The sequence below is a fragment of the Micropterus dolomieu genome, linkage group LG18 (genome assembly GCF_021292245.1).
Source record: "Micropterus dolomieu isolate WLL.071019.BEF.003 ecotype Adirondacks linkage group LG18, ASM2129224v1, whole genome shotgun sequence".
In the NCBI taxonomy this organism is placed as follows: domain Eukaryota; kingdom Metazoa; phylum Chordata; class Actinopteri; order Centrarchiformes; family Centrarchidae; genus Micropterus; species Micropterus dolomieu.
This window is the reverse complement of record NC_060167.1, coordinates 3,830,497-3,841,979: the sequence shown is the minus strand read 5'-3', so window position 1 is coordinate 3,841,979 and position 11,483 is coordinate 3,830,497. Positions and strand designations below refer to the sequence as shown.

The 11,483-nt window shown below is 38.3% G+C and overlaps 1 long non-coding RNA gene across 1 annotated transcript in view; it reads right to left on the bottom strand.

Annotated features, from left to right (window-relative positions):
- The window catches only part of LOC123987308, a 4,553-nt gene extending 1,603 nt beyond the window's left edge, over window positions 1–2,950 (bottom strand). Inside the window, exons 1-2 of the long non-coding RNA XR_006829088.1 lie at window positions 2,792–2,950; window positions 1,039–1,317 (exon numbers count right to left, since the gene is read on the bottom strand). This is a non-coding gene — a long non-coding RNA (uncharacterized LOC123987308). The remainder of the gene's footprint in view (window positions 1–1,038; window positions 1,318–2,791) is intronic.
- Between the last annotated feature and the right edge of the window lie 8,533 nt (window positions 2,951–11,483).

Sequence of the window (11,483 nt, the reverse complement as noted above, 5' to 3'; positions counted from 1 at the left end):
CATCACAGCCGACACAAAGAACATCTAAAGGTGTGCACGCTCCTGAAATCTAGAAGCTAAAACTGTCAGCAGATCCAAACAGCACTGGGATGAGTCTCAGCAGGAACAGTGATGTTAGCATTGATCTTATGGCCAGTCGCCTCCTGCTGGGCTCCACAGCTAAGAGGTTGAAGGAAAGTGTGTAAGTGCGTGCCCACAAACAGTTGTGTCCTGCACGCATTACTACTGTGCAGCACCCCTAAGCGAAAATGTCTTCCCGTGCACCTGATGTACTGTAGCTACTTAATGCAACATTCATATATAGATATAGATACCAGTTACTTTGATCTTACATACAAAATGTGATCAACTTAAAAAATATATTTTTTATAATACTTTTGCTACTAAGTAGGCAAATTTATCTGATACTTCTATCTTTTGCTCAAATCGACTTTTACTTGCCATATTGTATGTTTACATTTTGGTGTCAATGGGAGCGGAGCGACACACAGTCTGGATTTATGCAGCACGAGTCTCTTGAAGTTACAACTCTTAAAGCTAAATACATTTCAACTCTTTAAGAAATGGTTGTAATAATATTTAGACATTCTTTAACACATTCACAGATTTGAGAACGCACATCCAGGCTCAGATACAGTTTCAGATCTCTCCACAGACATTTGTGAATAACATATCACAATTCAACTGGAAGATCTCTCATCAGCTTTTGCTTCTTCAAATGTCTGGATTAATGCAAATTTCTAAATCCTCAGGATCAGGCTGCAGCAGCCATTTATAAATCTGTTACTGGGTTTGTGAGTGAAGTTTACTAAATTCTTGTGTTCCTGTGTTTGATCAGACTGATCTCAGAGTTTCCTACAAACTCCAATTCTTTCTGTTATTTCCCTGCAGACCCTCTCATTCCTCCTCTCATCTCATTTTCAACTTGTGCAGATGTCTTAATCCTAACCTGCTTTGTGTTCAGTCTGACACATAAACATGTCTGTTGTAATATTAAAATTATTAAAATGTTAAAAACACAGCTAGGAAGAATCTTACCATGGATGTATATGAAGGTCTCAGTATAAATGTGATGTTTGATCTCCTCCTGTGTGGCTACACAGCGATAGCGGTCGGTCTTCATTACAGTAGTTTGGAGGATGATGTAGAAGCTGCCTCCTCTTTCTGAGACCTGTGGCTCCTCAGCAGGAAGTTTGTTTCCATCACTGTCCTGCCACTCTACTGTAGGTTTAGGAAAAGCACCTTGAACTTCACACTGCAGCACAGCGCGGTTCTCTGTTTGATCCAGTGTGGTGACGTATGGCTTTGGAGCTGCACCTGTTGCACATTTCAGATGATGAGTAAACATTTAAACATTTCTAACTTCTAACAAAAGTATGGAAATTATTTACAGTAGCAAACACCGTTTTTCACTCATATCATGACAGAAGCACAGAAAAAGTGAAGACGTTTGGATAATCTTGAAATGACATCACATGAAATTTGTTGTCTGATATGTCGACAATATTTTCTGTTACACTAAAGTAAAAAAATAAATAAATGGAACAGGTCTTTAAAAGTATGTGCAGCCCTTATGTTATCAGGGCGCGTGTGTCAGTAGGCGCTTTCACACTGCCTTATTATGAACATCGGTTCATAAAAGCCACAGCCGGCACGCTGGTATTGTGGTACACGTAACAGTCTTTTTCTATGTCGGTGGTTAACTTGGATGTGAAAGCACACATGATATATAGGCCCTCATTCCCGTTAAGTCTCCGTCCAGTTGTCGTATGTTTAGTGTCCTGTTCCTGTTCCTGTGTGTGTGTGTGTGTGTGTGTTCAACTGTGGCCTGTTGTGGATTTTATTTTTTTACTGTATGTACTCACCTTGTATTGGATATTACCTGCACCACTTTGGCAAAAATATGTAGTTTAATCTATTCAACTGTGAAGAAGTGTTTTCGTATTGTTATGTCATCTGAAGTCATGCTAACATAAGCCATTTAGTTAATATTGACGAAGGTAACATCTCAGAAAAGGTTTTTATGAGCAGCTGTTCGTAAGCTGCTAATTTTATGTTGTTTATCTGTCCTATAGCTCTTACGGTGTTTCATGAAGAAAGGGTGTAAGGAAAGAGAAACTAGATTTGTGTTCAAAACAAGGTTGAAGGCTCAAAATAAATAAAGGATTCTGGAAACATCAGTATGCTTCACCATTGTCTGGCTGGGGGTTAGCTATAATAACTACAACTCACCAACCAGACAGTAATGATGGAAATTCACACAACAACACTTCACCCTGTTTAAAGAAAAACTAACTGAAACTCACCACTAGTATTCATGCGGCTTGTGGTGGGTATTTCTGCATGATAAACGGATTTCTGAAGTAAACTGCATGCAGACCCCACAACATCATGAGGATGTGCCACAGAGACAGATTGTTGTGAAAACACAACCAACACAATGAAAGAGGAAATTCCTCTTGGATACAAAAACAGGAACACTTACCCTCTGATTAACACAAAAAAAACCACAATTAGGCACAAACGCTTCCTGAAAACACAAACGATGTATCTCCCTAAGCAAGAAATCAGCACACAGCTGACTAAATGACTCATCAGCAGTTCAGTGACATTACGCACCCTGATGCACCAAACTGCAATAAACTTTAGACGAGCCCCCATTTGTTATGACCTGAAGTGGCCACAAAGGGAGACCACCAACATTTAACAAAATATGCAAATTTAAGCCAAATTAAGCCAAATTAATAATTGTGCTAAATTAACGTTAATAAAGTTTCTGAAGTATGAACACCTGTGGTTTCAGTAGTGTCTGCGCAGGATGATGGATGGGTGTGTGTGAGGGTGTGTTAGTATGAAAGAAACAAAATAAATACAACAAAAACAGTCAGAGAAACCAAACCAAAGGTGGAACTTGGGGAAAGAACCAGAAGGGAATCCGTCTACAGGGAGGTCTGCCTCCTCAGCACAGCATCAGCTTCCCGAAGAAAGAGTTACAAATAGCCTACAATACAGGACAATGGGCCCAGGTGCCCCGAGTTTACCGCAATCAGCTCTTCACCTACGAGGGTAGGTAAGTAAGTAAAAAAAAAAAAATACAATACATACAATACAATAAATAAAAAGGCAACATGATAATGTGGCAAAGTGGTGTCCCGTTCCTATTTATAGTTTGTTGAGCCCTTGCACTAAATAACTTAAAAGGTGACATCAGTTAAGTCTTTGAGGGTTCAGGGCTTCGGGTTTAGGGATACATTGATATTTGGCTTTAGTGTTTTTGACTGATATCAGGTCTCTGGAGCCAAATTCAAAAGGGATGCCATCCAAATCAGGACTCACCTGAGATGTTTCCTCCTGATCTGTCCTTTAAGACACGACCCAAAAGACAAGACAAAACAAAAAACATGTCAGAGTTTTGCAGTGCGGCAAAAGTCGGACACAATTTCTAACCAGCATGGCTTGTGTTAAGTACAGCATGCATTACGTTAAGACAGTGCTGCAAAGCACCGCTTGAAGTCAAACGGACCTATTTTGTCTGTCAGACTGAGCCAAACTAATACTTTCAATATTGAGGGGGGATAAGAGTTGCCCTTCCCAACTTGGACTGATATTTGTTGCTGAAATCTGATTGTCTCGGTGATAAAAGGAGTTACTTTCCATCAGGTTTGTGTCCCTTCACACAAAGCAATCCCAGTCCCGGCTATTCTCATCTGTGACACCACGATGGTGGAACGAGCTACCACACGCCATCAGAGCAGGGGCGTCCCTCTCTAATTTCAAGAAGCTCTTGAAAACTCATCTCTTCCGAGAACACTTCCTCTAATAACACCTCTAACTCCTAACCTCTAACATGCACTTCCTGTGCTCTTCTTCTTCTATCCCCTACAATGATCTTGTTTTGATTGCACTTCTTGTTAACTCTTACTTCCTTCCCTAGATATTTACCCCATTGATGTGATATGTACTGTGAGCTCTTACTAGTATGTATTGCTGCTCTTACTAGTATGTATTGTCAGTTGTAGATCTGTAGTTGATGCTCTGTTGATGCTTGTATGTTGTTCCTCAAATGTAAGTCGCTTTGGATAAAAGCGTCTGCCAAATGTGTAAATGTAAATGTAAATGTGTTACAAATGCAACAGAAACGGTAAATATTCTCTTAAACCAGTCACATCGGTAAATAAATCTTTAACTGTTTAATGAAAACACTCACCAACAACAAGCTGAATGAAGAATATTTGTCTTTGCTGAAGATCTGGAAAATTACAGGTGTAGTTTCCACTATCAGACACCTTCGTATTTTTGATGATTAGGGAGGCATCACCGTACTGCAATCCATGTTCAAAATGTGAGACCTTTAAACTGCTCATCTTGACCTGGAAGGCCGTTATTGGAATGAACGCCTTCAACATACAGGAAAACTTTCTTCTGACCATCTTTCTTCCACTCAAAGAGCTCTGACTCAATGTTCTCCTTGGTGCTGAGGGAACAGGGTAAAATAACATTACCGTCTTCTTTAACTTTGATGGTCACTGGCCCTGGAGATAAAAAAAAAACAAAACATGTAGCCTATTAAGCAGTATGTTTTATTTAATTAAAAAACAAACTATGCTAAATAAGACACGTTTATATTCAGAGTGTGATTTGTCAATCCTGTAGCTTCCCTGTTTTCTTTATCTGAACATGGTTTGGATCTGAATTTAAAAAGTTAGAGAGAACAGAGACAGAAGAACAACTGTTTCTGCTTCTTCTTTCTTTTTTTTTATCACCATAAAAATTGTTAACAAAACTGTAACACACAGGTAACAACACGGAAGTATCAATGATGTGTGCAACAATTTATCAAGGTTTGATACGAAGAGTTTCTCTGAAGGATGGAGACGCCCCAAAAATAACAGAACATCAGAATAATGCGCAGGTGTTGTGCACTGACAGCCTATATTAATCGCAAGGATGCTATAATTAATTACATTAATCACCCGTGTTGAGGATGATTTTAAGGTTTTTTGTTTATATGATCAGAATAAGTAGGCGAAATAGTTTTCTTACCGTGTTTGTCAACAAATGTTCTTCCAGGCCGAGTCAGGAGACAGAGACACAGGAGAGGAAGAAGCTTCATCATAGCTGTGGGGATCATCTGAAGATTAAACATCACAGAAACGCCACAAACGGGACACTTAACGACTTCTGGCTTCCCCGACTCACACCAGAGTTTAAAAGCAGAGGCGAAACTCGAGTTTTGTTGTGCTTGGTGGTTTTTTTTTTACAACAGCCGCTTGATGGCGCAGAAGAGCACAGAACCTACCGAGACCCAGCCCAATATATTCAGAGGCATTAATAGTCAAGCCCAAGAAAACAGAATATTACTTCTGCTCTATAAAAGTGTAAGTGAAAGTTATTGGTGGTAGGACCGTACTCGGTATGCGCATGACTAAAATCACATGTCATAATTCATGCCTGTGTGTGTGTGTGTGTGTGTGTGTGTGTGTGTTTGTATGTGTGATTTTTAAAGTATTTAAAGCTTGGATTGGTAGAGATGAAGCAGTATGATGTAATACATTTTCCAGTCCACTTTCTAAATCTCAAATCCAGCAGTACACGCACAGATGTGAACTTTATACTTTACATTTGTCTTGTCTCTGGTTGTCTCTCAGTTTATTGTCAGATTACAGTCTTTCAACCCCAAATGTAGTGATTTTGAATGTTAGTGATAATCTGCAGGATGAAGAGTTCCTTTATGGGCTGAGAAAATCCTCCTCCCTCTGAAGCTTAATAAACTGTTTAAACTTGGATCAGCAGGAAAATCAGACAGCAGTGTTATATTTAGCAGGAACCTCCACACTGAAACTCTGACTGGCTGTTGTTCATCAGAGGTTATTAAAATCTATATTTGTTCAACATAAAATTTAGAAATAAAATTTCTAAATTTCTTACTCTCATTATTGACTGTTGTAGTTTCTCAAAGTGATTTGCTTGTTGTGGTTTCAGTCTCTCAACAGTGTGTCGCCCTCTAGTGTCTAAACACACACACTGTCTTATTCTGTGTAGTTTCACTGAGAGCAGAGCTCAGAGGTAAAATGCTGTCTGTCACAAATCTGAGTTATTTACTGCTCTGGGATCCGATTTTAAGCCTTTATAAGATGTTTAACACTTTAAAACATATTCAACACTTTTGCATTAACTTGTGAAGCTCATGATAATTAGTGCACAATAATGAAAATACCACAATGTGTGTGACATTTTAACTGTTTTAACCAAATTTCTAATCTTTAATTCCTTCTGGCTGAACCTTAAACAGAACAAATTGAGTATGGGACTGTTATTAGTAATTATTAGTGATTCTTAATGACATAAATGTAATTAATTTTAGAATGTTTTAGACTGAATGTTATTTGGACTGTAAATTATGTGTTCATGTAAAAGTAATAATGAATCTGCGTTTTTAAAAATGTAAATACTGTTTATTCACAGTTTCTGGAAATACTTTCACATTTTGTGTTTCATAGTGACAGAATTTGGGCTGGAAATACCAGTAAAAGGGTTCAACACAAGAACATCCAGCAGGTTAGAGGTTGTTAAATAAGCTGAGATCCCAACGCTCTTGTTTCAAGTCTCAAATCAGTGATCAATCAGACTGTAAGGTGCTTTACACCTGAGCTTAATAACTATGAGCTGTAACATGATTAATTATGGACTTTGTGGAGTTTGTGATAAATATATGTTGTGATTGATTAATGTTTATAAAAGGACTAATTATAGGATTGTTTTAACATTTATAACAATTAAGATCCTTATTTGATAGTAAAAGAATTAAAGGAGTTAAACATACAGAGGATGAGAGTAAAAAGGGAAGCATGTTGAAAGTATTGTGAAATGAGCTGAGTGACAGCGTTTAGCTGCTTCAGAGCAATAAATCATGTAAAGAGACAAAAAGAGGAAGTGGAATGATTAAGAAGGGATAAATCAGATTTAACCATCGTTCAACCAAGACTGTGTGCTCGTTGTCACGTGGACGTTACAGGTAGAGAAAATATATAAGCAGTAGAGAGTTTGTGGTTCTTCCTCTGCAGATCAGGGACCGAGGAAAACCAAGTCCAAACCATCTGAAGAAGCATCAGGACACCGAGGTCTTCATCGTGACCTGAGAGTCTGTTTGGTCCTCGGCTTCAACTCACTGTTTATCCGGTAACACAGGATGAAGGTCAGTTCTCCATCACAGCCGTTCTTACAACTCCAAGAAAGCTTCAATAGAAACACACTGCACTTAAACTGAAAACTAAGATACAACATGTTTTCAACAAATTCAAGAAAAACACAATTTAAAAAAGTGTTAAAAAAAAAGTGCATTTTTTTTAAAACTGGACGCTTAAGTTAAAATAATAACATAAAACACTCTTTTATAATAAATATTTAATGAAGCTGATGTAAAGGAAATTTACCACAGAGACAGTTTGGGGTGCACCACTCAAATCTGCAGGGGTGCATACTGCACACACACAGGTCTCCATGGCATCAATATACATTACACTCCTGGAAATAAACAAAATACATAATAAAATAAATAACAGAATAAAAAAAGATAGGTTACAGTAAAGCAGATGACTGATAAGAAATCAAGTAAAATGTAACTTAATATTAATATTAAAATTAATATTAACCTGTTGGAAACTACCAGCAGTTTGCCTCTATTTCCAGGAAAAACATCTAAAATAACCAAAATTAATCAGGAATAACTTTTTAACCATTAGTCCTACATATATAATTCTGCTAATTAAGCTAATGAATATGAATCGATAAATGAACATATTGATGTTACTATTACAGAGTAAATGGAGATGCAATAAAGGAAAATACGAGATTCATTTTCATCCTCGCCTCGTATAAAATCTATATTATATTAAGATAATATCATCAAAACCTTCATGCAGCAGATTAATAATGCAAATGAATATCTTCTAATACACATTGTCAACAACTGTAATTATAAATTTGATGAAAAGAAACTAAAATACAACATTTATTACACATTTTATAAAATTATACCCAGGCAGTGTCCACGTTTTGGCCGTATTTACTGTTTACATGTTGACTTTTACTGGGAGTTTTTTTCTTTAAAACACTATTTCTGTCCATTCGACCACGTAACAAATAACATAAAGTTCCCAAAGTCATTGAAATATTGATAAATACAATAAATATTGATCTATAATTTTATGACCGAAGAACTCCCGTACTTTACAGGCCGATAACTTGAGACTGGTTCAACTGGTTAAAAATGGTAAGTGTAGTGGAGTTAATGATTCCACCTGCCATCACTGTTTTAAGTTATTGCTCCTACGATGCAGGATGAGGATGGAGGAAAGTAGTCTGGTCATATAGCAAATGGTTGCAAAATGTGGTGAGATAGATAAAATAAGGAGCAGAGAAAGGGAAGACTGCCCTCTGGTAGGCTGTGTATCAAGAGATTCAGTGGCTTTCATTGTTAAAGTGCTGTGTGACATGAAGCAGTCCAAGAATAACTCAGATGTAGTAAGAAGTGTGGTAAAAGCTGCTGAGAGATCTCCAGCTGCCCTCCAGACGATGATAATGATGATAATGGTAGTTAGATTATTAATGTGTTCATCCTCCAGTGGAATGGCAGAAGCTTGATGGCTAATGGGGAAGAGTTAAAGAGATTTGTGGATGCTTTTAGAGAAAAACAGAGTTAATTTGTGTACAAGAGGCATGGCTAAAACCAACTATGAGTTTTGTTATATCGGAGTATGTTTCTATCAAGAAGGTTTTAAATGTTTCTGGTGGCAGGTGTGCAGTGGTATCCAGTACAGGAGAGAAAATGTAGAATCACATCTTGAGTGTGGAGATAGATGAATGGAGTTCAAAAGGAAGGTTTTCAATTATTTTTACAACCATTGCCTTCAGTTGGAAATGAAGAAGTTAGATGCAGTAATGAGCCAAGTGAGGTCTCCAGGGGTGAGATTTTAATGCACATTTTCTCTGTATGGCAGCAAAAACAAGATAAAAGGGGGAAATAATAGAGGATTTCCTGGATAGATACTCACTTGTGATGTTGAATGATGTGAGACCAACAAGATTTCAGATTGGTTTTGGGAAAATGTCATAGATTTAACTTTTACATCAGTAGAATGAGATGTGGGGAATGGATCGATCGTTACACCATGGAAGGTGTACCCTGTTTAGATCTGGTAAAGTTTTGCAGCTGTAAGTCGCTTTGGATAAAAGCGTCAGCTAAGTGTAATGTAATCTGTAAGATAATGAAAGTAATGGTTATGTAGACATGTGCATAGAGCTGAGAAAGTATTTTTCATTGTTTCAAAGAGAAGTTAGAAGAGCACTAGTGAACAAAGAGGTGGTGATTGGTGTCTTCTTAGATTTAGAGAAAACTTACAACCACAAATACAACATTTCAAAAAAGAAATCAAACACTACATTCCGTAGTCGGAGAGGATGAGCTGGCCAACTTCACTTACTACATCGAGGTGACGGATCTTACCCAATTTAGTCTAACTAGTGCTGGAATATCAGTAAATAGCCTTCAATAATTAAGACTTTGTTCCTGCAATGCAGGACACGGATGATGGTGGGGGCAGATGGGAAAGAAATAGTAAGGGGAAGAACAGGAAAAGAAGAAATAAAACTAGTGATTCACAAGAGTCAGATGGAGGGAGAGATCAGCAGGTAAAGGTAATGAGAAGAAGCAGTAGCCAGTCGGAAGAGTATAAAGTGATTTTTAAGTTGAAGGAAGGGCAGTCTGGCTTTAGATCTCTCAACCCAATTAGGCTTGCTAGGGCATTGAAGGAAGAGTTGGGTGATATCCTGAGTGCAAGAATTTTGGCTGATGGGAAACTGCTTGTATTTTGCAAGTCTGCAGCTCAGTTGAACAGAGTTGTTTCACTGGATGCGATAGGGAAGGATTTATTCCAGGGAGCAAGGCTGGCTTGAAAGGGGTGATTTATGTGGTTTCTCTGGAGGTTTCCATGGTTGAGTTGGTGAGGGGCATAGAGGGGGCGAAGGTTGATGAGGCCACACGAATTAAAATCTTTCGTGATGGAGCTAAGCGGGAATCATCAACTGTGTTGTGTGTTATCTTTTCAGGAAAGAGCCCTTCCACAATGAGTGTTCCTAGGGTGCTTGTCATTTAAAGTGCAGCCATACAGAAGGCCAACTTTGAGGTGTTTTAAATGTCAGAAGTAGGGAGGGAGCTTTTCTGACTCTGTGTTCGTAGAAAATGGGACTCCGCAGGGTAGTGTCATCAGTCCAGTTCTGTTCAATGTAATGGTTAATAATATGTTTGATGAGGTAGGAAGTGGATTTCAGTGATCTTTGTTTGCAGATGATGGAGTAATGTGGAAAAGAGGCCGTAATACTGGGTACTTATTTAAACAGATGCAGTGTACTTTGAATAAGGTGCAGGCTTGGAGTGATAAGTGGGGTTTTAGGCTGTCATTGAAAAAAAAAAAAGGTTTTTGGCAGGAAGAGGAATATAGACAGTCTGGGGATTAAGTTGTATGGGTAACCTCTTGAGAGAGCCAGGGTCTTCAAGTTTCTTGGGGTCTGGGTAGATGAAAAGCTAACGTATAAACGACATGTATGTAGAATGGTGAATAAATGTGGAAAGGTTATTAATATTTTGAGGTGTTTGGCTGGGTGTTCTTGGGGTGCAGACAGGAATCTTATGCTGATGATTTATAAAGCAGGATTTGATTATGGGTGTCTTGCATATGGATCAACAGCTAGGTCCACGCTTAATAAGTTAGATGTGGTTCAATCTAGGGCTTTGAGGATATGTACTGGGGCATTCCAGACAACGCCGATTCTGTCGCTGTTAGTGGAAGCAGGGGAGGTTCCGCTAAGTCTGCGACGTGCAAAACTGGCATTAAATTATTTCGTAAAAATTCAAAGCTTTGGGTCTTCAGCTCTTCCTTCAGTTTCTTTGTTAGCAGAGTGTTGGGAGTTTAGAAAGGGTGAGAGTAGGTTTAATAGATATAGTGTTTTACATTCTGTTAAGACATCCGCAGAGGAGCTTAAGCTTAATGACAGGAAAATGGTGCTATCTGTCTACTGGCCATTTATCCCTCATTGGCTATTGCCTGAGGCTGATGTAGACATAACTATTAAAAATTTAATAAAGGAAGGAAGTGTAGGAAATGTTGCACATTATGTACAGGAGCATCTTAGGAAATTATGGAATAGCTACATAGATATTTATACAGATGGATCTAGAGACCCTGAGAATAAGAGAGTGGTTTATATGTTCTCCAGTTTCATGTTAGACAGTGTCATAGACTGCCTGATGGTCTTTCAATCTGTACAGCTGAGCTGGTAGCAATCATATGGGCTCAGTGGTGGGTAGAAGAAATTTGTTCTGACTCACTATCTGGCTTGATGGCGATAGGGGGAGAAAGAGGAGGGGCTAGGTTAGATCTTAACAAGGGTTTATAGATTAGAGAGGCGGGGGTGTAGTGTGGGTT